Genomic DNA, 26444 nt, shown 5'->3' on the forward strand with positions numbered 1-26444 from the left:
GGGGGCAGTTCCCAAAAGAAACAAAGAGAAACAAGGGGAAAAAAACCTGAGCATAAAAGGTTTAGATTCATAGAGAAATAGAGACAGTGAGAAAACAAAAGAATGTGACAGTGGGAAAGGCAGATCCGGAGACAAAGAGAAAGCAAGTGAGAAAGAGCTTAAAAAGATACACGGAATGAGAAAGGCAGAGGGGAGAACAGAGAGAGACAGAGGGAGCAGAAAGGAGGCAGGATGAGGAGGAGAAAAAACAGAAACAGACAAATGGAAGAAAGAGGAGTGAAAAAAAACACAAGGGAGGAGAATGAGAAATAAAGTGGGAAAGGGATGGAAGAAGTAAAGAGAGAGAATGAGAAATAGAGGCAGAGGATGCCGGGGGTGGGGGGGGGACAGTGTGTGAGAGAGAAAAGGGAGGGAGGACCCTCCTTTTTTAACATTCAGAACCCTTTTGATTGCACTGGGCCCACCCAGATAATTCAGGCTAATCTCCCCATTCAAGGTCCTAATTTAATCACATCTGAAAAAGCCCTTTTGCCATGTAAGGGAGCATATTCACATGGACATCTATATGGGAATCTATGATATGAGCGATTATTCTGCTCACCACCGGCTCTGCTTCCTGTCAGCCTGAGAATGTCCCTATATCCTAGCCTCTGTTTCCCTATGCTATGGAATTCAGCTTCCCTTCTTTTTTTTCTTTTTAAAAGATTTTTATTAAAAATATACCTAACATACCATATTATTATATATGAATTTCAGGGGTACACCACAATTATTCAACATTTATAGACCTAAAGAAGTGTTCACCATAAGTCCAGCAACCATCTGGCACCGTACCATTCTATCCCAATACTATTGACTATATTCCCTATGCTGTACATTACATGCCCGTGACTTGTTTGTTTTACACCTGGAGAGTTGGACCTCTTATTCTCCTTCCCTTTTTTCCCCTTTTAAATTTATCAATTACAGTTGACATTCAATATTATTTTATATTAATTGCAGGTGTGCAGCCTATGATTAGGCATTTATATAATTTAAGAAGTGATCTCCCTGACTAGTCCAGTCCCCACCTGGCACTATACATAGTTATTACCATATTATTGAGTATATTCCCTGTGCTTTACTTAACATCCCCAAGTCTATTTTGTAACTACCAACTTGTACTTCTTACTCCCTTCACCTTTTTCACCCTGCCCCCCAAACCCCTTCTCATCTATCACCCCAACAATCTAGTACCCATCTAACACCATTCATAGTTATTACAATATTATTGACTACGTTCCTTATGCTATTCTCTACACCTCCATAACTACTTAGTAACAACAAATTTACTTCTTAATTTCTTCACCTTCTTTCACCCACACCCCCAACTCCCCTCCCATCTGGCAACCATCAAAATGTTTCCTGTATCTATGTTTGTTTCTGTTTTGTCTGTTAATTTTGTTTTCAGTTTCCACATATAAGCAAAATCACATTGCATCTGTCTCTCTCTGATTGACATACTCCACTCAGCACAACACCTTCCAGGTCCATCCAGGCTGCCGCAGATGGCAAGAACCCATTCCCTTCCATGGCCGAGCAATATTCCATAATATATATGTACCACCTCCTCTTTATCCATTCTTCTATCGACGGACTTCTAGGCTGCCTCCATATCTTGGCCATTGTGAACAATGCTGCAATGAACACATGGATGCACATGTCCCTTCAAAGTAACATTTTAGGTTTCTTCAGATAAATACTCTGAAGTGGGATTACTGGGTCCTGCTGCCTCCTGCCAGCTCCGTTAAGGTTCAGCCACTGATAAAGCCTCGTGCAGTATGCAAGTTGTGTGAGGCAGGGTCTCAGGGAGTCACTAGAGTGGGAAGAGTTGTGGTCACCAGGTTAATGTAGACTCTGGTTTGGTGCCAATGCTGAGCCTGGAGCAACTCAGCAAAAGTCTCAAGGCACACTGAGGCCGGTTGCCACCCATCTGGGGCCCATTGACTCTGGTAGTTTTCCAAGGAACAGTGCAATGTGGGAGGGGCTGGCTGCTAGAGGAGAAATTGCCTATAGTGGTGCCTGAATTGGTGGGGTGGGATCCCAGCTGAGCCAGCAGGGCAAAGTAGTGAAGCTCAGCAGGCCAATCAGATTCAGATTTGGCCTGTGGGGGCGGGCTCAATATAGGAAAGATGGCGCCCGCCTGCTGGCTGCACAGGAGAAGTACCCGTCACTGGGAAAATGCCGACTGTCCTCCAGTCTTCCCCCTGGAGCCACACACCGCAGTCTGCCACCTGTATGTCTCCAAGGCCCTCCGAGTTACTATCCCTCCGCGGGAGCCCAAGGTGAGTGCCGGCGAGCAAGTGAATATGTGCTTCAGCTGTTTAAGAGGAAGTCTGGATTTCCTGCAGTCTTCCGTCCCAGCTGGATGGTTAGAATCCTCACGTTTTTCACAGCAAGATAAGAGGGGGCTCCTTTTCCTGGCACCAGTACTCTGGGTTGGGTACCCTGATGTGGGGAGCTGGGGTCCTTTGCTCCTCTGGGGGGAACCTCCATAGCCGAGATATCCCTCCTGATTCTCAACCACCACAGGGAGGTTTGGGGTCTATTCCATGTCTTTACCCCTCCTACCAGTCTCAACGTGGCTTTTTTATACTTTTAGTTATAGGACTTCTGTTTGGCTAGACTTCAGATGGTTCTCCAGGTTGATTGTTCTATAATTTAGTTGTAATTTTAATGTGTTCACAGAAGGATGCAGTCACAGTATTTATCTACTCCACCGTCTTGGATCTCTCCCACCTTTTCTTCTTTCTGGAGTAGTGGTGCAAAGGCCTCAGGGAAACAATTCAACTCACAAGTGAGAGAAAGTATGTTCAGGGGGTGTAATTTAAAAAATCATCCCCAGTATGAAAATGATTTACTGGTGGATTTCTCATGTCTGAGTTGGGACGGTACTGCGCTAGACAAATCCTTTGTAATCTTCATAGTCCCCTGAGGTAAAAGGAAAAGAGAAGAGAACGAAACAAAGAACACTTTACATATTGTTTCATATGCAGTAGATAGCTAGACTGGCTAGACACTACCTCTATAGAGACCCCCAGCAGTCTCCCAGTAGAACCCCAAGACTGTGATGCACCAAATGGGAAGTTCTAGATAAGTAGAAACTTTCATAGTATTATTTATTTATTTATTTATTTATTTATTTATTTATTTATTTATTTATTTTTTACTTTGTGTTGTCTGGTATTACCGCCACTGCAGTTGTGGGTAAATGGTAGGCAGGCTGCAGACTGAGAAGTGGCAGGGCTGGCAGGGGAGCTCGGGGAACTCACCCACACCTGAGGGGTGGGCTACGTCTCTGAGGCAGCTTCTTGAGACTCACTTGCTTTACAGTTGTTTTTTGGTTCCCTGAAGTGTAGCAGTATCTTCCTAAGCACTTCTTTTCCCTCTCGCCTCTTTCCTCCCTGTGGTGTATTGAGAGTGGCAGGGCTTCCTGTAGGCTCTGTGATTTCTAGTGAGCTCTTGGCGGCCACCTGCTTTGGAGCTGCAGGCTGAGATTTTTGGTGACAGCTTCCTACTATTGCTCACCAACCCTTCCAGCAGATGTGTAAGCCTATAATTCCCTAGATTAAAACCCTTCATACTTGGAATACAAAGTGCTGCTTCTCCTTTAGAACTGAATTCTGACTGATGACAGTTTTTGTTTTGCACTTAAAAAAAAAATATTTTCATTGTAAAAACTTGGGAAATATCAGAGTATAAAAATTTCCCATAAGCCCAGTAACCAGAGAAGAGATTACAATTACAAACATCATAATTAAAAAAAAAATTTCCATGTTGTGTGTATATATATATTAGATATTTCATCACTGGACACTATTAATTTTTTTCACATCATTATGTATTCCTCGAAACATGAATGTGCATGCTGTATAATATTCCATTGCATGGTTATCCTGTATTTAACCAATTTCACTATTGTTAGGTTGTTGGACATTTACATGGATTTCAGTCTTTTTTCTATTATAAATAAAACTGCAATAAACATTCTTTTACACGAATATTTGGACACATCTCTTATATCCTTAAGACAAAGATCTAGAAGTGACATTACCACCTGAATGAATGGTATGAACATTTTTAATGCTTTTGATACATGTGGCCAAAGTCCTCTAAAGAAGTTGTACCAATTGATACTCTCCACATCTCTCTTAACAAGGCTTATATCAGCCTGCATGGGCTATGAGTACCCTGACCCTCTATCCTCGGTTACCCGGCACGGTTGGTTTAGCCTGGATGATAAATTCGATGGTAACTCTGGCTATCGATGACATTAATCCAAATCCGTAATGAGACAGGGAGAAGAAGGTGAGATTAAAGGCCACTTTAACAGGCTAATTCCCTGCTCTCCTCAAAATCCCTTCTGACCCTGAACATTGTCTCGGATTAAGTTTTTCCATCTTACCTTGACTTTTTCTCCCACTGGGATGCATTCTTGATCATTCTTGATCACCCAAAGACATTGGGTTCCTACAGCTAATAGTCTGCTAGAAATCCTTCCTCATTGGTTTTTTTGACCTGTCTGAAGGCAGAATAGATTCACAAGCTGGTACATAAAACTTAGATGCTTGATGTTTAAAGCAAAGCCCAGTATGATCTGTATGTATTTTTCCACTTTTTTCTTCTGTTATACTCATCCCCTACAAGGCACACATGCTCTGAGCTATACTCTAGCAATAATACTAGTGGTAGAATAAGCAATGGTAGTAATGGTAGTAACTGAAGTAGTAGGAATGTTAGTAAAGAGAACTAACAGTTATTAAATATTTTTGATGTGCCAGGCACTATTCTAAGTGATTTTAATGGATTAACTCAAACAATCCTATGAGTCAGGTAATATTATCCAATCTTGTATTTGGATGCATGGAAAAAAAACTTCAGTACAGTGTTATTTTTTCTCACAATGTCATAAATCAGGAGGTAGTCAGCCCAGAACTTGAGTAACTGCTCAAGGAAAGAACAAAGAACCGCATCTTCTCCTATATTCCTAGTCTGCCATCCTCAGCACGTGGCTTTCATTCTACTTTCACAAAATCGGTAGTTATGCACTGCATAATTTCAGTCATCAATGGACGGCATTTACAATGGTGGTCCCAGGAGCTTATAATGGAGCTGAAAAAATTACTCTGCGGTTCCTAATGATGCTGTAGCTGTCGAATATTGAAGCACAACACATCACTCAGGTGTTTGTGGTGATGTTGGTGTAAACAAACCTACTTCACTGCCAGTCATATAAAAGTCTAGCACATGCAATTACGGTAGGAGGCTACACCACCTAGGTTTGTGAAGCACAGTCTATGATGTTTGACCAATGATGAAATCACCGAATGATGCATTTCTCAGAACATATCCCTGTAATTAAGCAGCACATGACAGTATTGCATCTGAATCCCAGGCAGAAAAACGGAAAAGGGTGAGTAGGCTAAAGTCACAAGCCTGCTGAATCTGTTCCTCCCCACCTCACTTTCTTTTCGTGGGAAAAACAGTAACTTTTTCAAAAACCTCACCCAGGGACTTCTAAAATTACCATCTAATTGACCGGAACCTGGTCATATCCCCAGCTCTAGTTCCAAGGGTCTGTAGGAAGGTACATATTTTAACAGAGCGTATTGCAACTGAAAAATACCAGGGCTTGTTAATAAGGGAAAAGGGAGAATAAATACATGGTGGACAAATAGCTATATCCCCATTGACAGATGAGCACACTGAGAAAAGGAGAGGCTAATTTGCCAAGTTCGTATAGCTGGTAAGTGACGGAGTAGGCAGAAATCAAGCTCTAGCACAGTGAGTCTTTATGCTTTGAGAACCTTCCCCTCCCCCCGCAACAGTTTTTTGACTCAGAAAATGCACTCATGCACATATACACACAATTCTGATACAATTTTAGGTACCTCTACAGCCTATTAATGGATACCATTTTTGGACCCCTTAGGTGCTCTGATGGCACTAAATTGAATTAATAAGACCTAAACCTGTTCTCTTTTAAAAGAAAGTTTTGCAAGATAGGATCTACAGACAATGTAAGGGGCAAAGGAAAGGTTGCATTTCAGTGTTTTTATTCACTGCTGAGTAGTTCTAGTCTTGAGCTAGGAGATAAGGGTTGAGATCTGGAGTCTAACTTGGCCTTGTGTCCCCCATCTCAGGGACCTGGACCTAGATTTCATCACATCTTTGGATCTGTTTCTTCAAATGAAAAATTAAGAACTTGAATTTTAAGAGCTGTTCGAACTCTAATATTCTACGTCTAATATTCTACTATTTAAAAAAATAGTGTGTTTACTGTTACTCCTTCTTGCCTACCCCCATGTCCCCATGTGAGTAGTTGGTTATATCTCCTCTTTAGAGTGTTAATATTGCTTGATCTTAGAGAATACTTCTTGTAGTCAACAAGTCCATAGTATCTACTTACGAGCCCAGCAACTCCTGTGAAGGCAGGAAAACTGGGGCTCCCACAGGCCTTCGCCTGAGACGGAAACTTGCAGGCCCCAAGCCAGAACAGCAGCGTCCACGCTCTGTAAAGGTCTGGGGAGGTGCATCTGGACGTGAAATAGAATTGGAACAGTCAGTAAATATTAAACAACACAGGAAAGCAGCTGAAAGGGCCAGTCCTTTAAAAGAGAAAGCAAGGGGGTGGATTGAGGTGAATTGATGAATACAATGGAAAGGAAATGCTTTACCCCTGGGAGTAATTCACCATCGCAGTCCCTTTCAGCAACCAGACTCATTTTTTTTTTTTTTTTGATTAGTTTCTGGTGTACAAAGCAACATAGTAGTTAGACATTTACACCCCTTACAAAGTGATAATCCCTCTCCCCCAAGCTACTACCTCTCTGACATCTTATGTAACTGTTACAGTACCTTCGACTATCTTCCTTATGCTATACTCCACCTCCCGTGACTATATATATAAAATTATAGCTGACATACAATATTATTCTACTTCAGCTTCAGCTGGACCATGCAGTGGTCATGCATCTACACAGTCTCTGAAGTGATCCCCTTGATAAGTCCAGAAATTTAGCAAGTTGGCTAATTTTCTGTTTGATAATAACAATGTGAGAGAAATATAATAATGTCCCAAAAGCCTATTTCATTCTGAAGAAGGGAAACGAGGTTATTGACTTCTTAAACAATGAAGTTGAAGGAAAGTGAAGAGTGGGCAAAGAAGAGGGAATGTAAGTTAAAATTGGGAGGGTGAGTTTTAGAACTTTACAAATAAGTTTTCCTGATGGCTGAGAATTCAAACCTGTGTTAAACAATACTGGAACTGAGCATTCTTTCCTGTCCCCGTGTGAAATAACACACACACAAAATAAGCATAATTAGCTTGGGTACTTGCTCTCCAAGAAATATTCAATCCTGGACGATAAACTCTGAACTGTGTGAAACAGCTTATAACCAAGTATAGCATTTTGCTCAGCAAGACTTGCTGAATACATTTGCGGTGTTGTACTCACCTAGCCAAGCCGTTATGCCACAAACTCTGCCCAATCCCAACCAGTTCCCCACATTTCATGGCCTGAAGACCCTATGCGTATCCACCCCTCGCTTCGATTTCCCTCTTCTGAAACCTTTTAAGACGTCAAGGTGTAGTCCTAGGAGATTTGACTTTGCTCGATCGATGGATTTTTCTGGGGGTCTCCTGGCAGTGGATGTGTCATAAGTGAAATGATGCCCTTATTTGTGAAACAAAAGTTTTATTGTATCTTGTCAGAAATGAGGTCACTATATCATGTGAAATTGCCTTTACGTTTTGAATTTTGGGTTAATGTTAAGATACTTTTGGATCCTTCTAAAAATCTTGTGTCTAGTAATCCTTGAATTTGTTTTTTCTCTTGGAAATTCAAAAGGCTCACAGACCCTTTCTGTCCCACGTCAGTCTTGTGGCATCTCTTGCCCTCCTCCTTTCTCCCCTTTCTCCCACCCCCAGAAGGCAGAAGAAGGTGACCAGAGGCTGATAGAATTTGAAGCCATGTTCTTTCAAGGATGGTTGAAGTAATTGTGGCTATTAAATACATTTAAAACCAAATATTTACTATGTGTCTAGAGTTTTTGTTTTCCTGAGGGATGGGGGATAAACCGTCAACCTCCAAATAAATAAATATGTTGATAATTAGAAGTTGGAATAAATGAACTAAGAGAAACAAAAATGGTGTAGTTATTTAGGATTATGGAGATGTTGGGTAGAAGGAGGGGGGAGCCTATTTAGGGAAAACAGTCAAAGAGGCCTCCTGTGAGGTGTACTGGAGCTAAGACACAAGAGAGGAGCAAGGCTGGACTAAGGAGAAGCCGGAGAGGGCCTAGGACCCAAAATTTAAGGAGACGCTCACTCTCAGTGTCACGCTGGTGCAGTGAGGGCCCTCTGAAGGTTTGCTCCCAGGTGACTCTATTTCTTCATCTTGACATACTTGGCATGCTGGAGAGGAGAAATAGCCAGCCCCACAAAGCATTTGGGGTGTGTGTGTGTGTTGAAGAAAACAGTGGGTCAAGGGAGAGGAGGCATGGCACAGTGATCCTAGGCAGAAGAAACAGGAACAATGGCCCAGAGGTGGAACAGAGCTTGGGAAGTTTCTGGAGCTGATAAGAGGCCATTACATCTGCATCAGAGTAGACAGAGGAAGGCGGCCCCAAGTGAGTCTGGAAAGGCAGGCAGCTCCCCAGTACGAGGCAGGCAGACCTTCTTCTGAGTGCAACGAATATAGATTTTATTTTGGGAAATGACGTGACGGAATATATGTTTGAGATTTCTGCAAAAACAAACACACAAACAAAAAAAAACCAAACAGATTAGAAGGAGGCAAGTTTAAAATCAGGGAGACAATAAGAAAATGCTTGTATTCATGCAGACAAGAAAACAGTGTGACCTAGACTGGATGGAGATAGAAAGACATGGGCGGATGTCAGATATATTTTGAGGAAGAAATCAGAGGACTTTCTTACATGTGAATGTGGAGCTTAGAAGAGAAATGTGGCCTGGAGATCTAAGCCGTGGACATGGAGGAGCTACTCTAGGGAAAGAGAGAGGAAGGGAGGGAAGCGAGGAGAGTAAAGCAGAGAGATAAGGAGAGGTCTTGGGAAAATCCACACTCAAAAGTCCAGTAGAGAAGAGACCAGAGAGGAAATCAGACTGTGAGGAACATATGAATTTAGAAAGGAAGTGTTTCAGAAACCCAAATGTCCACTGACGGATGAATGGATCAACATGTGATATATACACACATGGAATAGTATCCAACCTCGAAAAGGCAGGAAATTCTGTTACGTGCTACAACAAGGATAAACCATGAGGAAATTATGCTGAGTGAAGCAAGCCAGTCACAAAAGACAAATACTGTATGATTCCACTTACATGCGTTATCTGAAGAAGTCAAACTCATAGAAACAATAAGTAGAATGGTGGTTAGCAGGGGCTGCGGGGAAGGGTTGATGAAGTGTTATTGTTCAATGCGTGTAGAGTTCCAGTTTTGCAAGATGAAAAAGTTCTAGAGATCTAGTTCACAAAATTGTGACTGTGCTTAACACTACTGCATGTTAAAAAATGGTTGAGATGGTAAATTTCATGTTATATGTTTTTTACAATTAAAAACATTTTTTTAAAAGAAGGCTTTTCAAAAAAGGGAGAATTGGTCAATGGAGAGAAAGCAAGAAGAGAACAGAGAGTTAACATACAGATTTATTAAGATGGAGAACATTCGGTGACCTTTATACAGCTAGATGCAATTGCGTGGAGACAAGTGGGCTGAGAGAGAATTGTAAGGTAGGAAGTAGAGACAGCTCGTGTGTACAGTGCTCAGGAGAAGATTAGTTAGGAATGAAGACTTGAGGCGGAGTCAGGAGGAACTAAGGGAGACTTGTTTTGTTTCATTTTAGGAAGGAAGGTATTTGAGCATATTAGAATGTTACTGGGATGTTGCATTATTGAGAGAGAAATTGATGAGGGAGGGAATAGGAAATCTTAAGGACTGTCCTCAAGAGAGTCTGAGGAGAAGGAGACAGAGCGCCTGGGCAGGGACAAGTTTTAACAGGAAGACACTTCCTCCAATGTGACAAGAGGGAAGGAAGAGCAGGTGGGAGTGCATGCGAGTGGGTTTGTGGGTTTGGAGATGAGAAGTGGATAGAGGTCTCATCTGATGGTTTCTGTTTTCTCTGTAAAATGTCATGTGAAGTTGACAATGTGGGGGAGGGGGGAAGTTTCATCAGTGGTTTGAAGAGAGTGAACGTATGTCATTAGTCATTCAGGATCGCGGAAAAACAAGCCTGCCAGTGAGTCACAGCAGGATTGACCAACTGCATGGAGGGCTGTGGAATTCTGTATAAGTTTATTTTAAAGTGAAACTACTGTATTTTATGTTGTGTCACATCTTAGACACACCTCTGGAATTGGGATACATCCTTGGAGTATTCCATAGTTTTCTAGCATTGTTTCAGAGTTTACTTGTCAGCATCTTTTTTTTCTCAGTGGTTCAGAAAACAATGAGTATCATATAATCGCCGGCATCTTAGAGTCAGTGAAATATGGTAATTTTATCCCTGCCAGGTTCAGTTACGTGTGTGAAGACCTGGAGAAAGCATTTCTTTCAGGGTTGGGTTTCAAAGACCATATGAATAGATAACCACTTGACAATAGCTGTCAATCACAAAGAGGACTATTTGAGTCCACACACATATAATTGCAACATGATTATAAGCTATGTATCCTGAGGTGATCAGCTCTATATTATTAAAGTATTTCATCTGGAAGTTTGGTCTACAAGGCCAATCTCTAAGATCTTTTGCCAGTTTAAGACTCTATCATGAAATTCTCTTGTAAGTACAACTATTATGAAACAACAGTTCAGAATTCCTTTGCCAGGGTGTCCAATATCAGAGGCTCAGGAGTTGTTCCTTAAATAGAGAGGTGGTTATTGAAGAAAGGGTCCAGGGTGCTTATATCTCCATTCATCAAATATTTATTAATTTCATACTGTGTGCCAAGCAGTTTGATAATTTTGGAGAAAATAAAAATAAACACAATCGGGGTCTCTGAGCTCAAGGAACTCACATCTCTTATGAGACAGAAAAGAAACAAAGAATTGTCACCAGAGGTATTCATTCATCTAACCACTTATGTAATGCATATCTATTGAGATCCTGTAAAGCGTCAGGCACTGTTCTAGGACCTGGAAATACAGCCCTGATAAAATCGACAAAGTTTCTGCCCCCATAATCCTTGGGTGAGACAATTAACCAATTTCCAAATATGATAATTTTGACTAATGATATATATGAGGAAAATAAGTGGAACATTGTGGTGCTACTTTAGATAGGGTGCTCGGAGTATCAAATAAGATACTTTGGCACAAGTAATGGAAGACCTGACAGCGGCATAAGTCCTAGAAGCATTAATTATTTATCTTTAAAGCTCAGAGGTTATTGATGCCAGGCTGGTTTTAGTAATTTAGTGGTATCATTAAGGACCCAGCTTTTTTCTACCCATATCCTCAACATATTGGCATTTTCCTAAGGCTTGTTGCGTCATGGTTGCAAGATGCCTGACATAGCAGCAGACGTTACATCCTCTGAGAGTTTCCAAATCCAGAAAGGAGAAAAAAGTGGGGGGCGAGGGACAAGATAATTTTTTCCACTTGTGTAGCTCCTTCATTTTATCAGGAAGATAATCTTACCTAGAAGCTCCCTCCTTCCCCAGCAGACTTCCCCCTAAAACTCACTAAACATGAATGGTCACCTGCCTACCTCTAATTCAGTGACCAGAAAAGAGGACTTGTATGGCCACATGGATTCAAAATAGTTATGAGTCATCAAATCTAGAGTTTTGGCAGGAAAAAAGACAGAATGACCTTGGGTAGGTAAATGATGACCACCCAATCAGAGAACGCTTCTCTGAGAAGAGGTCATTTGAACTGAAACCTAAGTGACGAGACGGTGCCAGTCTTGAGGTGGTACGAAGAGGGGAACTGGGCCAGGGTAGTTGGAGAGGGAAGGTGCGACAGTGGAGGAGACTCTTGAGGACAAGAATTAGCCAGCGAGGTGAAGCTGTGGGTGGAGATAGGTGGAGACCTTTTAGGCTGCAGTAGAGGCCAATGGAAAAGAAAAGAGATGTGAACTAATTCTACATGAAGCTAGAGCAAGATGAACAAAACAAGGTATGTCACAACTCTGGTGAAGGTGACTTCAGAGGAGAAGATTCAGATTCCAACACTATAAAAGTAGTGACTAGGTAAATGAATGCAAAAGGAGGGGTATTCAGTTTCATCTCAAGCTTTGGAGGAGACTTTCTCAAAAAAAGAGACAGTTGGGTGAATCATGGTTGAGGGCAAGGAGTTCACTAGCAAATAGAGTTGGGAAGGTTGTCCTAGGTTGTCCAGAGGCCTGGTGATTTGAAACAACATGATGAAAACAGTAAGGCATTACCAGTGTATAATGTGTGAGTCAAGGAGAAACTGGTGACAAGGCTGGAGCCATGCTCGGGAGCTCTGCTTTATTTAGTTGAGGCCAGGACTTTCCTTTGAAAAAGTCGAGAGTCCTAGATAATGATAGCTAGTTGGTGTTTCGATCGGAGCAGTGTGAGGTTGGGCTTGGAAGATCTCCAAGAACACTTCCATCTTTTACATTCCTGGTCTCTGGTAAATGCTCAATAAAAGTTTATTGAACACATACACTACGGACAAACCGCAGTTTTTCCTGCTGCCAAATTTTGCTCATCAACAGAAATTAGGTGGCCCAGCCCTGCGTACTCCATGAAGTGGCCTGGGATCACTGGTCTCCATCACCCTTTCCTTGCTTTAAACTTATTGCTTTAGCTCTTAGCAGAGAAGATCTTGCACATTTTTCACATTGATGTTTCTTCTCTTTCTAACTAGATTATAAGCTGTGAGAGATTGGGGGTCATATTTTGTGTAAATCACTAAGCCCACAAATATGTGGCACATTGGGCATATAATATTATATATTATTGTGTATATCATTAGGCACAATAAAAACATTGAACTTTCCCATCTGATGGATGGAAATGACTAGATTTCAGCCCCAAAGGTGATTCTCAAATCTTTGGTCACTCCCTGGAAGATCCAGAGCAATCCAGGAAGGGAACTAAGAACAAGGGATGAAAAATGTTAAAGAACTTCTCACTGTGTTAAATTACTTCTCACTACGTTAAAGAACTTCTTAGCGAGGGTTTTGAAAAATGCCACATCTTAGATAAACATGAGTATAGTTTTTGAAACATGGGCTTGGGAGAACTAGAAAGCCCATGAATACCAAAAAAAAAAAAAAAAAAAATGTTGATAAGGAATTTTGAGTGTTCGAAGTTAGAAAGCTACATCACTGTCTATATTGGCTTCCAGGAGCCCTGGTCCTGGTATCAGCCAGTAGAAGCTAGGTTATGCTGAGGTAACAAAGAGTTCTCAAATTTCAGTAACAAAGAGCAATAACCAGTAATATTTTGCTTATGCCCATCACAGGCAAACAGGGCCCTCTGCTTATCAGCTACTCAGGGACCCAGGCTGATGGAGTAGCTACCATTGAGAATTGCTGGTCGCCACGGCAGAACAACTTGCATGACCCCATCTCATCTCAAGGAGCTTGGGAATTGCAATGCCATCTTGTACCTGGAACTAGAGACCACCAGAAACAACTAGAGAACCATACTACCATAATCCTAGTGACCAGAAAGCCAGACAGAGACAGAACTGCAAGCATAGATACTTGTGTTTTCCATTTCCCACTAAGGCAGATTGGTGAGCGTGTTAATAGCTATGGCCAAGTTCCACAGATCCTGTACTCCCACCATAGTTCTGGATCCCTTGCCAAAAAGGGAAGCCTTTGCTTTCCATGAGAGTCTGTGTCACCTAGTGTGTGATTCATCCATTCTCTGGCTCTGCGCCCCTCCCACCGCAGGAGCTTCTCCCCTGCAGGACTGGTCTGTCAGGCTGCAGGGCCCCTGCCTATGGGGCTGGCTGGCTGTGCCAGGGCACAGCCCAGCTTGACTGCCTCAGCCTGGGGATCTGCCATTCGGGGCAAAATTGACTGCTCAGAGATACAGGTGCCCAGCCTACTGATTTGTGGAAAGATAGGACAAAAGAAAGCCACTGACAACAGCCTGTGTCTCCAGCTGCCAGGGATCAGGACACATTTGCTGGTGACTTTGTTGTTGGCTAGCCGCAGTGAGTAGTCCCACATCCCCCTTCTTCCAATAACTTCCTTTGGGGAGGAATTTCAGAGATAAGAAGCCAATTATGATTCTACAGTTTTGAGGCTTTGTAATTTGGGGTTTAATTAATAACATACGCAGTGAGTAAGTATTAAAAAGGATTCTGGTGACTTGGAGGTGCTTTACATAATTCAGTAGGAGCATTCGTTTGGTATGAAAATAGTTTTGTTTTTATTTATTACTTTCCGTTCCTCTGATCCCATCCAAATATCCAAGTCCAGGAAATTGGAATCTTTAAAGGAATTATTTTCTTTTTCTGATGCTCTAAAAGTGAGGAAGTACAAATGCAGAGGCGAATTAACTGGTTTTGTTTTTAATCATTATTTCCTCTCATTTAATTTTGTAATATTTTACCTGCAATTTTGACTTCTTATCAAGATCTCATCAGCTTTAAAGTCTCCTTGAATACCGAGGAATATTTTTACACCTTCACCAAAAAATCCTGCACTTCCAACGACTAACCTATGGCATTAAGAATTCTTGATCCTAGACACTGTTTTCCTCAGGTGAGACTTTCTCAAAAGGAATATAAACTGGAGGGAGATTTCTCTTGGCTCATAGGCTTGTCTGTATTGTGTCATTCTTTGCACTGGGGGAGAGAATGCCCAAATGTCTACATTTCCATTGCTTTTCATATTATTCCTTTAAATATTGTTATAATTGATACTTACCTCTATTCTTTCTTTTTTCTGAAGGATGATTTACATTTGTTGAGTGTGAATTTTGAAAGTTTAGTTTTGCTTAAAAACTTTGATCCTTTGAATTTTGACACAATGTGTTTTCTCCCTAAATTAAACTTACAGGTAAGAGTGAAGCTTGAATTTATCTCACATTATTTTGGGTTTATTAAATTTCCTTTTTCAAAGTTTATTCATATTATTATAGCTTTGGGAAATCAATTTATTTGTAGCTCAGAGAAATGATTTCAAATACATTTCTGGACAAATGATGAGTCTTAAAAGACTGCAAAACTTGTATGTATTTTATGCCTTTAGGGATTATATCCTAAGATCATACAGCCCCAAATCCCTTTTTGACAGTATTTACATCATATAGAGTTACAGGACCATGGTCTTTTTGCAAAATGAATGCAAATGTGTAAACAGAAACCAAGACTCTTCCTCAAAGATAATGAGATGAGCAAACAGTTCCAAGCCTGGTGACAGCTTGGTCTTTCCAAAACTGGACATGGGAGCAGGGGCACAGGTCGAGGGCGGCAGTTGTTTGCCCTTGGCCCAGGTGATAATGAGGTGCAGTCTCTATAGAGGATTTTTCCAAATATGACCCCACCCCCAATAGAACCAACTAAATATGTCTGCCTTTTATTAATAACGTATTCTGCTGATTCTAAACCACGTCAGCAATAAAATCCTTGTCGCCACCGGGGCGGACCACTTCCACCACCATCTCCCCTACCCTCAGTACTGTATCTGCGTTGTGCAAGATTTGACTTAATTTCACCAGTGGAAAAATGATCTACTTTAGAACACAGTGGCTTCCTCCACAAAACCATAGTTTAGCATAAGATCTCATTATCTTTAATCCCATTATCCTGGGAACTCATGGGTTTTTTTTGGTTTTTGTTTTTTAATATGTGTCTCTTAACATAATCTCGATCTCTCAAGTAAATAGATCCTCTGATTTCATTTGTATTTAGGGCTGAGGCTGTAGAATCTTATTGCCTCTGCATATTGTTCCTGAATCTTTTGATTGCCATGAACAAGCTCCTAAGTCACACTACTTTAAGCCCTAAAGGCGATTTTATTATAATGATATCAGTGTATCTCATAGTACCCAGGGCACGAAATAAAGATCCTGAGTGTCACCAGGACTCTCTCTTTCTCTCTCTCTCTTTTTTTTAAATCTTTGTCCTTCTCGGTGTATTTGCTTCATTTTATGCTGTCCTTCTTTTTGTAGTTGGGCTGTTCTCAATGACATATTATTATCACCTGGGTAGTTCTCAATTCTGTATATTAATAATTATATAAAATTGGAGAGTTAAAAATACTATTCATTCCTAGAAGCACAATCTAGGTGAAGGGGTGTATTTTTTCACCTTTTCAATGGAAATGAAATTATTCAAATAAAAAGTTTATTTGAAAAATAAATATTAGTGTCTGAGCCTTACTGCCAGAAATTCTGATTCAATGGGTCTAGGAGTAGGGTCTAGACACTGGTAAGTTTTTAAAAATCTCCCCTGGGAATCCTAGTGTGCTATCAAAGTTGGAAATTGCTATGATGGGCTGCTGTCTTTTTTAGCTTCTCTAGAAGAGAATGAGTCCTATTCTTTTCCTCCTGTCAAAGTTTGAAATTTCCTGAGGTGAAGAACCATCAGACCAGCTTGAGTCAGCTGCCATCCCCTAACCCAGTCAGCTCTGGCCAGGACCATCTTCAAACTGGCTGTGTGTGCGGTAATCATGGCAGAGCAGTTTCCAGACTAGCATGGGTAGGGTGAGGGGACAAAATAATTAATATAATAATAATTCATAATAATAATAGATTTCCAGTGTATTCCTCCAACAGAAATGCAAATTAAGTCCTCAACTGCTAAATCTGAGAACATCTGGCTGTTGATAAGCCAAAACCATTATTTCTTACTATAGCTATGTTTCAAATTATGTCTTTGCTTTAAAAGAATGGAATGATGGAGAATTATTCTTTGTCAGTTTGACAGTGTTGTATAGCAAAATACAAATTAAATATATTTAACAGCAAAAACAAACACTCTGTCCATATCCGTGGGCCTTACAAGTTGCTATGCATAACTAATGTATGTTAATAAGTACCATTCATGAAGGTCACTTCTAGGCTTAATGTTCCAGTTGCGGCAGGTATACATTTTACTCCATAATGCATCTGGTCTTTAAAATTTCAAATTTCCATAAAGAAATTCTCAATCTGTTAGTAGACTCTGAGTCACCTCGCCCCTCTACCCCCCGCCGAATCGTCTTGTAGGAAATTCTCTCTCAGTTTTGTCTTTGAAGGGGCTGCGTCTTGTCTAGGATCTGGCAAGAATTCTGAGCATCTTAGTCAATAATATGCTAATAACTGTGTGTAGTGCCAGGTGGATACTAGACTAACTGGGAGGATCACTGCATAAATTATATAATTGTCTAACCACTATGCTGTACGCCTGAAACTAAAATAATAAATAAAATAATACTGAACGTCAACTGTAATGAAAAAAAAAAGAGAATTCTGAGAGTCTTAAGCAGTCTCCAATTGTCTTGTAGCCAGAAGAGAGTGGTACTGTCACTTCTGTGTAACCTTGGGCATAGAGACCTTTTGTGATGGTCCCTAAGGCCACAGACCTCAGATTTCCAGCCCTCCTTGTACCCCAAGTCACCCACAGAAAGTCCTGTCACCTCTAGGGGCATTTGATTGCTGATGACCAGGGAGTCTTTGCTTTGGGAGGATGGTATTGGTGAGGGAAAGCAGGAGATGCATGACGCTGATGCAAAATGGCTGAGTGTTTCCAGCTGGTTCTAAAAAGAGAATTGGGCTTCCAGGAGCAAGAACTGGACTTTAGGGGAGAGAAAAGCTCTGTGATTTCCGAAGGAAACAGAGCAGGAAGAGAGAGGGAGAAGAACTCATGAAAAATGGAAGAGCAGTTTCCCAGGCCCCTGAGAAATGGCAGAGATTGGACCTGACCTGGAAAGTCTTTGGCCACTGAGAAAATAATCAGTGTGATTTCTTTGGACCTGGCTGCCAGAAAGGAGAGTGGGACACACATGTTTCAGTGTGGATGAAGCAGGGCTGAGCACGGAGGCTCAAAGGTCAGCAATGATTGTACATCTCAGCAGAAGCTAGCAGAGAGGGAGTCTTATCCTTGCAAGCTTCTCTCCGGATGCTGATGTCAGATTATCATTCCTGGGGAGAAAGGAAGAGGAAAAGAAAGAGGAAATGCTGAATTGATCAAAAGAGACCTAGTTTAAACTACAAGTCAATGAATTTACCTTGCATGGGAAAATTTCCATCATTGGCTTCAACAAAGGCTCCAGTGCAAATTTAATTTGGTTATAGTACCAAAAACAGTTGCATCTGTTTCATGACTGCTAAATGTGTACTGCTATGCACAGTTGTCATGGTCTTTGTGTACTTGTCCTAAGTGTTTTAAGTACCAATTGTTCCTCAGTTGATTTATTCAGAATGCTGGTGGCACCTCTGAGAGGCACATCTCTCTCACCCCTAGGTCTTGGTTCTCCTTGGCTGTTGTCCTCCTTCTGGAATCTCATCCGAACCAGTTCAAAACTTATTGGGGACAAGTGTCTTCCTGCCCAAAGATCCAATAGTAAACAAATTGCCCTTGTGATAGAAATAGTGATGCCTTGGCCATTTATTTATTCATTTAATTATCCAGAAGAGAGTAAAATAACAATATTTTCAGGCATTCAAATATTAAGAAAGTTTGCCATCCAGAGAGCTTCATGAAAGGAAGTTTGAAAGCATACATTCCAGCAAGAAGTAAAGTAAATACAGAGAAAAGGCACAAACTACAAGAAAGAATGTGAAATGTAAGGAACCAAAGGAGAAAAAGTGTCTTTTTCAACTGAACTGGATGGAAATGTCCTTTTAGGTTTAGGAGTTAGACGGTTCCTTGCTTTCTTATTGTTTTTTAATTTTTTGAGGTCAGCTTGGGAGGCATTTTCCTCTTTCTATTTATATTAGAAAATAATTATTCATGGCTCTTTCATATATATGAATTATGAATAATTATCTTCATGTACATATAAGTGAGAGAGAGTACCAAATGTCAAATGAGATGGAGCTAAAGTTCACAAAAATATCATGAAATTATTTCAAAAGTTATCTGAAATTCCAGCTTATGACCTAATTTAAAAATACCTCTGAGAATGAATATGCATATTTTAGTGTAATTATTAAGGCATCGAGTAAAGAGGTTCATATTTTTAATCCCTCCACTGCCATGCTGATCAGAAGAGGGATGCCATTTAAAATTTCTCTCTTAAATATTCTCGTTTTGTGAAAAGGAAATAGAATTATTACTCAACAATGGGCATAATTATGAGGATTTATACTATATAAATATTCAAATTTAATGCTTTTATGGGCATTCATAGGTCAGAAATCATTCGTATGTAATGAACTGTCACATATTTTTATCTTATACCTATTATATATTTTTATGCCGGGCTCTTTTACTTTTGAGTCTTCACTCATGTGAATGATATATTTCTGATATGCTTTAGTAGAACTATTAAATATTGTAGCTTGATGCGTTCCATAGTTATCAGTTATGATAATGAGATGGGTCTTATGGAATATAAATGCTGAAGTCTATTGAACGATGGAGAAAATTTGCATTAATAGAAATACATAATAAATCTTGAAATGAGATATATATGTGTATATATGTATATATATGTATATTTATATATGTATATATATGTATATACATATATGTATATGTATATTCATATATGTATATATATGTATATATGTGTGTATATGTGTGTGTGTGTGTGTGTGTGTATATATATATATATACTTTTTTTTTTTTTTTGGCTAAATGCTACCTAAATATCAGCTCAACCATCTCACTTATTTCTCTTTATTTCTAGACTTGTTTCTCCTTCTGTATTTCCTCTCTTTGTTAATGTTATAAAAATTCACTCAGGTGCTTAGTCTAGAAACATTAGCATCATATTTTCCTCAGCTACCTTTTCCCTAAATGTATGCTTACTCTTCTAAACCTAATTTTTAATAGTATCCTGCTCTTCACTCCTTTTTCTTGCTCGTTTGGTCACGAGGTTTTCTGAATCCATGTCCCTGCCATTGCCCTGGTTTTAGTCCTCAGTATTCGCCTGGACCAAGGAATGGCCTCTTCATGGGCTCCCAGGCTGTTGTCTCTGCCTTCTAACCTACACTCTGCCTTGCTGGCAGAATAATCTTTCTCAAATAAAATTTGATGCTGTCATTAAAGGACTCGATGGGTGTTCATTGTCCACGGAAGAATCCCATTGCTTTGCTCGGCATAGAACTCGCCTCATTTTGGCATCAGTGTACCTTTAGCCAATGAGCGGCACATATTACTTTCTCATCACACACCTAAAGCTCCAACTCTGTGACCTTCTCAGTTATCCCTGAATAGGCCTGTCTTTGGACCTGCTGCTTCCCTGCCTGAAATACTGTTCTTCCTTGCCCCCTGGCAAGGTCCACCTCAAATGCCACCTTGTTTGTAATGTTTCCCCAATTCCCCTTAGGGAAAGTTTATCATTTTTTTGCCATAAGTTTCTAAAGCATATTTTGTATACCTCAAGGAGGATACTTATGACATTAATGTATACCTTTTATGTTATCTGTTTTCCTCAATTAGATTGTAGACTCCTGAAGGGCCAGACCAGGTCTTATTTGTCTCTAATACCATCTCTGGAGGCTAAATTTTCATTGCATGAAACAGGTCCAAGGTATGTCCATGTTTTCTGAATGAAGAAATGAGGCCCACAGAATTTAAGTATCTTGTTGAATTTCATAAAATGGATCATGACAGAATTGGGGGAAGAACACAGATCTTTTGACTTTCAACTTATTTCATGCTCTTCACCAATGTGAAAAGTTTATTTTTTGCCAATTATAAATCTAATTATTTGTAGAAAAATAGAATAGAGAGGGAGGACATGTGAAAAAATATTTTATCCTTTTTTTGTAATTGCTAATGTTTTGGTGTCTTTCCAGTGTTTTTATTTATGTTTCCTTTTTAAAAATAATATTTAGAAATTAGAAAAACCTCAAGGATAAATATGATAATAATACATCATCTATATCTGCACCTCCAGAATTACCTGCTATTAACGTATTGCTATATTTGGTTCCAGTCTATTTCTTACTCAATCCCTCCTTTTTAGATCATTCTTTTATTTAGTAGAAATAATACATGTTTATTATAAAGGAATTTAAAGAGAGCAGAAAATTTAAACGGTGAAAATAAAAAAAATCATTCCCAATTTTGCTACATAGAAATAACCATTGTTAATGATTAAATAGTATTTCAGGTATTTTTCTATGTATGTATTTTTATATACAAGGATATGATAGATTGATTAGTAAATATAAAGAAAAGCAGAAAGCAATACAATTATGAAAAGGAGATTATACTATATTTGTTATTTCAAGTAAAAGTTAACACATTTAATTTTATTTAAATTAAATAGAAAAAAAAGAAACAAGTGAAACCTAAGGGATAGTTGAACTTCTAAGATATTTTTCTCTTTTACAATAATATCTAGATATATTATTTGCTAGAAGATGTTTGCTAAAAAAAAGATTATGAAATATATTGAGATTGAAGGTAATAATTTAAAAAAAATTATTAATTTTAGGCTGTGTGGATTTATTCCCTACTAGAACGATGAGGTTTTAGCACCATCATATTTCCTATTTTCCTTTCATTTCTTAATTTTAGACAGTTACATTATACTTTTACATTGATCTTTTCTCCCTTCTAAGTTTCAGGGAAATGTTCTTGCAATGTATCTGAATACAATCTTGTATTTTTGGTTACACTTAATGTGTTCCCTTCTTCAGGGATGGCAATTATCCTTGCTTTGGATTATCTACGTCTGTCTTCCATTTCTATCACCCTTTCTATTTGCATTTCACTTTTTCTTTCTCATCAGTGTTTCTGCTTATTAGCTCAAGTCTTTCCTTTATATTGATACTTTACTTTTTATTTATTGCCTCTTCTGTTGCTTGAAGTTCTTAGTTTATGAATTTCATGTTATTATTTTCATCTTTAAGGTTTTATCTTCATCTGCTATTTTATCATTTCCTCCTAAAGCTCCTGTATAAAAAAACCCGAAAACATTCCATATTAACTTGTTCTGTGGTTTGAACTAAGTGTGTGTGTGTGTGTGTGTGTGTGTGTGTGTGTGTGTGTGTTGGAGTTTTTGGCCATTTTTCATAAGCTCTGCTCCTTTGTGTTTTTTCCCCAAAACATTTCTTTATAATGTTTGCAAAGTTTTGATGCATTTCCTTTTATCTTGCTCATGCTTAAATTGTTCTGATATACAGTGGGTGACTTCTTGGCCTCCTCTCTATATGTGACACTGCTTTGTTTTTGGCCATGATACGGTTTGAGGTCTGGACATTTGGTGCTTTATTCACTTTTCTGCAGCCCAGGGGAATTGTAGGAGGAAGAGCTCAGTGACAGCCCTATTCCTGGTATATCAGGTGAGCTCCCAGATAGAATCAGCCAGCACTCACAAAAGGATTTACCTGAAAATGATTAAGCTAAAAAGAATAAACTGAAGAGAATTTAATGAAGAGGATTTTTTACAGAGGTGCAGGCCCTTGCCTAAGGGAGCCAAGAGGAGATGATGGGGAACCAGGGGATTAGGGGGAGTCTACTCCTAGACCTCAAGAGGCAAGAGGAGGGAATCACTGGATCCTGATGTGCATTGCAGCCTGCAAGAGACAGTGACCAGTGGGAACGCTAGCCAGAGGAGAGCAGTCACTTCTCACACGGTGACGACCGACGGAGAGGAAAGAGGGGATACATATCCCCACATCTCTATTCTCTCCCCCTCTGATCTTTGGATGATGACTTCCCATGGAAGAACCTAACCGAAAGCCAGAGGAAGATAGTCTTCATAGGCCAGTTGCAGAGGTGGGCTCAGCTCTCTGTTACTGAGATTTTCTTAAATGCCCTGTACCAGAATTTACGACATTTTCCTGGGCGGTTTATACCAACAGCAGATGTCACTGGGCTCCAGATTATTTTTCTGACTCAGAATGACTCGGAGTCTTGATTTCACCAGAGAGAGTCAGTCTCTGTTCCCTTCCCCATTTACAATATATGCCTAACATCCAATTTAAAATTCTCCACTTAGAAGAGGAAAAGAAAACCAACGGATTCTCACATTTTGATTTTTTTTCTAGATTTCTGGGTATTAATCAGATTTCTGAAGATTTTTTTTTCTACTCTATCATTTGGCTGAAAAGGGAAGAGAACAGGAGGATAAAGTTTAGGAGGTGTCCTCTGCTATAAACTTAAAATTTTTCAGTTTCCTTCTTTAACAGTTTTTGAAGTTATTCCCTTAAGTCCTGCCCCTTTTCTCATTTTGTTGTAATTAGTGGCGTTTCTGCTGGTTTTCAATATTTTTTGGTGTTGGGGGAAATATTCTATTATTAATTTCCATCTTGTTTTTCTATAGATGTGTATATTTTAAAGACAGCCTCTTAGTGACTATTCTTTCCATTCACAGTATAAAATTATAATATACTACTACCTCATACTAATATGTTATCAAAGCTCTTCATAAATGTTGTTTTAATGTTTGTGCAATGTTTTTATATAGCTTTATTTTACCTTACTATCTATTTTATTATTTGGCATCTATTTTGTTTCCATATACACATTTTTGCTACTGTATATACAACTGTCCTCAGCAAGCTTGTATGTCATGCTTTTTTCTATACTTCAAATTCTTTCTATATGACAGAGTCCCCAAAGTGCTGCAATACTACAATAGTTTGGATTTACTTGGTTACCTAATATTCATTTCCCAATACTGTGAGCTATTACAGTCTTTTAAATATATCTTGGGCAGCTGTTGACTGTCAGAGTAGATTCTTTCTTGGTTTTGTGGTGGCTCACAACATAGGTGATTCTTGGGCACACCTTTACCAAGGGCCTGACATAGATGCCATCGGCACATGCTCATTCCCGTTTACTAGTTACCTTCCAGGGGTGAGCAAACACCATTACTCAGCATTGCTTGAAACCTACATACAAAAGCGGAAAGTGTCCAACTCAAAAGAGGCTTAGTGAAACTGGCTAAGGTTCAGGGGAACCAATGAGAATGATTTAAAGATTAAAAAACTGGAGAAAAGGGAGTGTTTACTTAAATGTATGGATAGGTAGCTCTGTGGGTGTGGTTTGGGGCACAGAGGATCATCCTTATTCCCAGGTATTTGGCCTACTGACTTAGGTTAGTGCCTAACTTCCTACTGTTGGAGAGATTACCTCTAGAAAATACCTGTGAAAATTGTACACTTACCTGGGATGACTAAAATTAAATATATATATATATATATATATATATATATATATATATATATATATATTCATTTTCATATGACTGGTAGCTTATTTGATTAGTTAACTGTTCCTTCTTGGCAGTCAGAAGAATTCTGAAAGACCCAAGAAAGAAGGCCCTTGATATGTGAAAGGTTGCTTCAAAGGAGCAATGTCTAAGGAGGAAGATTCTAGATTGGAGCTAAAAGTGATACCCTGAGCATCCGGGCACAGCATGGGACATGACTCAGGATAAAGATAGAAGGAATTCTGAAGGCAATATTTAGTTTGCAAATTTCTTTAAGGTCATTTAAACCTATATCTCCTTCCCTCTCTGAATCTGAGAGAGAGAAAGGGGGCGGGGCGTGAAATTGAGATCTGCTCTCTTACATGTCCAGTGAGGACAGAAAGGAAGACAGGGACAGAATGATGTAGATAAAAGAGCCCTGGATCAGGAGTCAAAAGAGAGTCTGGCTCTTTTAATAACTTGGGGTGTGATCTTGGGAAGGCCACTTATTCTCTGGACAATTTCCTCTTGGATTAAAAAAAGGAAAATGATAACTTCTCTGCCTACCTCATAAAATTTTGTGATGTCAAGGTAAAAGTTATATGTGAAAATGTTCTGAAAAAATTAACCCCATGCAAAAAATCAGCTCTTTCTTATTTTAGAAAAGCCACATGACATAATGAAAAAAAAAATCACAAACCTGGGTTCAAATCACAAATATGCCACTTAGTACCTGTGAAGTTGGGTGGGGTCAGCATCCAGCCCCTTGTTTTAGAAAATTGTGGAAGTGACCTCAGTCGTGCAGAATTACTCAGTGGCATTAAAAGAGCTAACGTACGCATAATGCCAGACACACAGTAAACAGACAACAGCTATTTGTCTTACTCTCCTCTGCCCTTCCATAGTGTCTGTGTTCAGGCAGGAGGGATGGGATTGGTCGTTGACTAGAGGTGAAACAGTGGGTTGGCTAAATGATAGATGCTACACTTCTGAGATCATCTGTCGCGTATTCCCACAGTCTGTTGGGGAACTTGGATAGCATTTTGTGGATCTCACTTGAAGCCTCAGCAATTCATTACAAAACCTAATTATGTAAGTGGTGGAGCCTCAGACTGTCAGCTGACAATGCTGGTGATTGAAATACTCCTGGGTGCTGCTAAAGTTCCGTCTGGAGTTTTGTTTACCTTTGCTTGTGATTGCTATTCAATAATTTCTTTTCTTCCTAATCAAGATTTAAGAGTTCAAGTTGAAATCACCCTATGAAATTGCTCTGGTCTCTATCGCTTGTGTGGGTGAATGTGTGTTCACATTAAGCAAATGTTTGTTCTGATGGGGCCATCCACAAAACATGTCCCAGCGTGCAGCTCACATGTTTTCTTTCTGCTGGTTTCCATGAGTGAGCTGTCAGTTGCCAGTCAACCAATGTCTTTGGAGTGGAGGAATGTGACATAGAGATAGGGAGAGATAGTTCAAAATTAAATTGCTAACAAAGATGAGAACTATTTTGTGGAATCTGGAACTTTGGAATACTTGTTGTCATGTCTAGTCCACTAGCTTTGACTTTGTCCCTAGGGAGAAGCCCTGTTGAAGTCCCTCACCCCTTTGGCAGTGCTTCAGAAGTCCCATTACATGGGGACTTCCCGAGGTGGTAATGAGACAGGGAAGATGTCAGCCTTGTTAAATTTCTAGCTGTTAGAACATTGCTTGGAAATGAGGAACTTCTTTTCTCTTTGTTGAATAAACACCTAAGTGAACATCTGAATCACATTTTTTTTTTTTTCAGATTTGGAAAGCAGGCAGCAGAGAATAGGAAAACATATTCTAGCTTGGATGGTTTGAAATGTTATCCTTTGCAATCTGGTCATTGTACATTTTGCTGTTCCTCTTTTCTTGTACATATAAAAGGGAAGGGAAGCAGTTTCTTAACTAAAAAAAATTCCAACACTTTGTATTTGGCACATTTTACTTTGTGAAATTTCAGTACTGATGTAATTGCTTCATGCTTTTTTGGTGTGAATCACATAGGTGACTGTTTCTTCAGGTCGTATGTTTCTGAGAGATAAGCCTTTCCTGAAATGCATTCTATAATGAATGTTTTGGCTTGGGCTAAGGGGAAACCAACATTTTCAAACATTTGTTTGAGAGGGGAGAGT

The 26444-nt window shown here is 39.6% G+C and overlaps 1 protein-coding gene across 5 annotated transcripts in view; it reads left to right on the plus strand.

Annotated features, from left to right (window-relative positions):
* Positions 1-14041: 14041 nt before the first annotated feature.
* Positions 14042-26444, plus strand: part of ADGRF2 (adhesion G protein-coupled receptor F2) — a 39931-nt gene continuing 27528 nt past the window's right edge. For 2 of the 5 annotated variants that reach the window (XM_033093752.1, XM_033093790.1), the window contains exons 1-3: positions 14042-14201; positions 14627-14754; positions 22672-22874. The gene's annotated coding sequence lies outside the window, so the exon portion shown is untranslated. The remainder of the gene's footprint in view (positions 14202-14626; positions 14755-22671; positions 22875-26444) is intronic. The other 3 variants (XM_033093761.1, XM_033093781.1, XM_033093771.1) reach the window with 3 other exon arrangements.

This window comes from Rhinolophus ferrumequinum, chromosome 3, assembly GCF_004115265.2.
Source record: "Rhinolophus ferrumequinum isolate MPI-CBG mRhiFer1 chromosome 3, mRhiFer1_v1.p, whole genome shotgun sequence".
NCBI classification, from domain to species: domain Eukaryota; kingdom Metazoa; phylum Chordata; class Mammalia; order Chiroptera; family Rhinolophidae; genus Rhinolophus; species Rhinolophus ferrumequinum.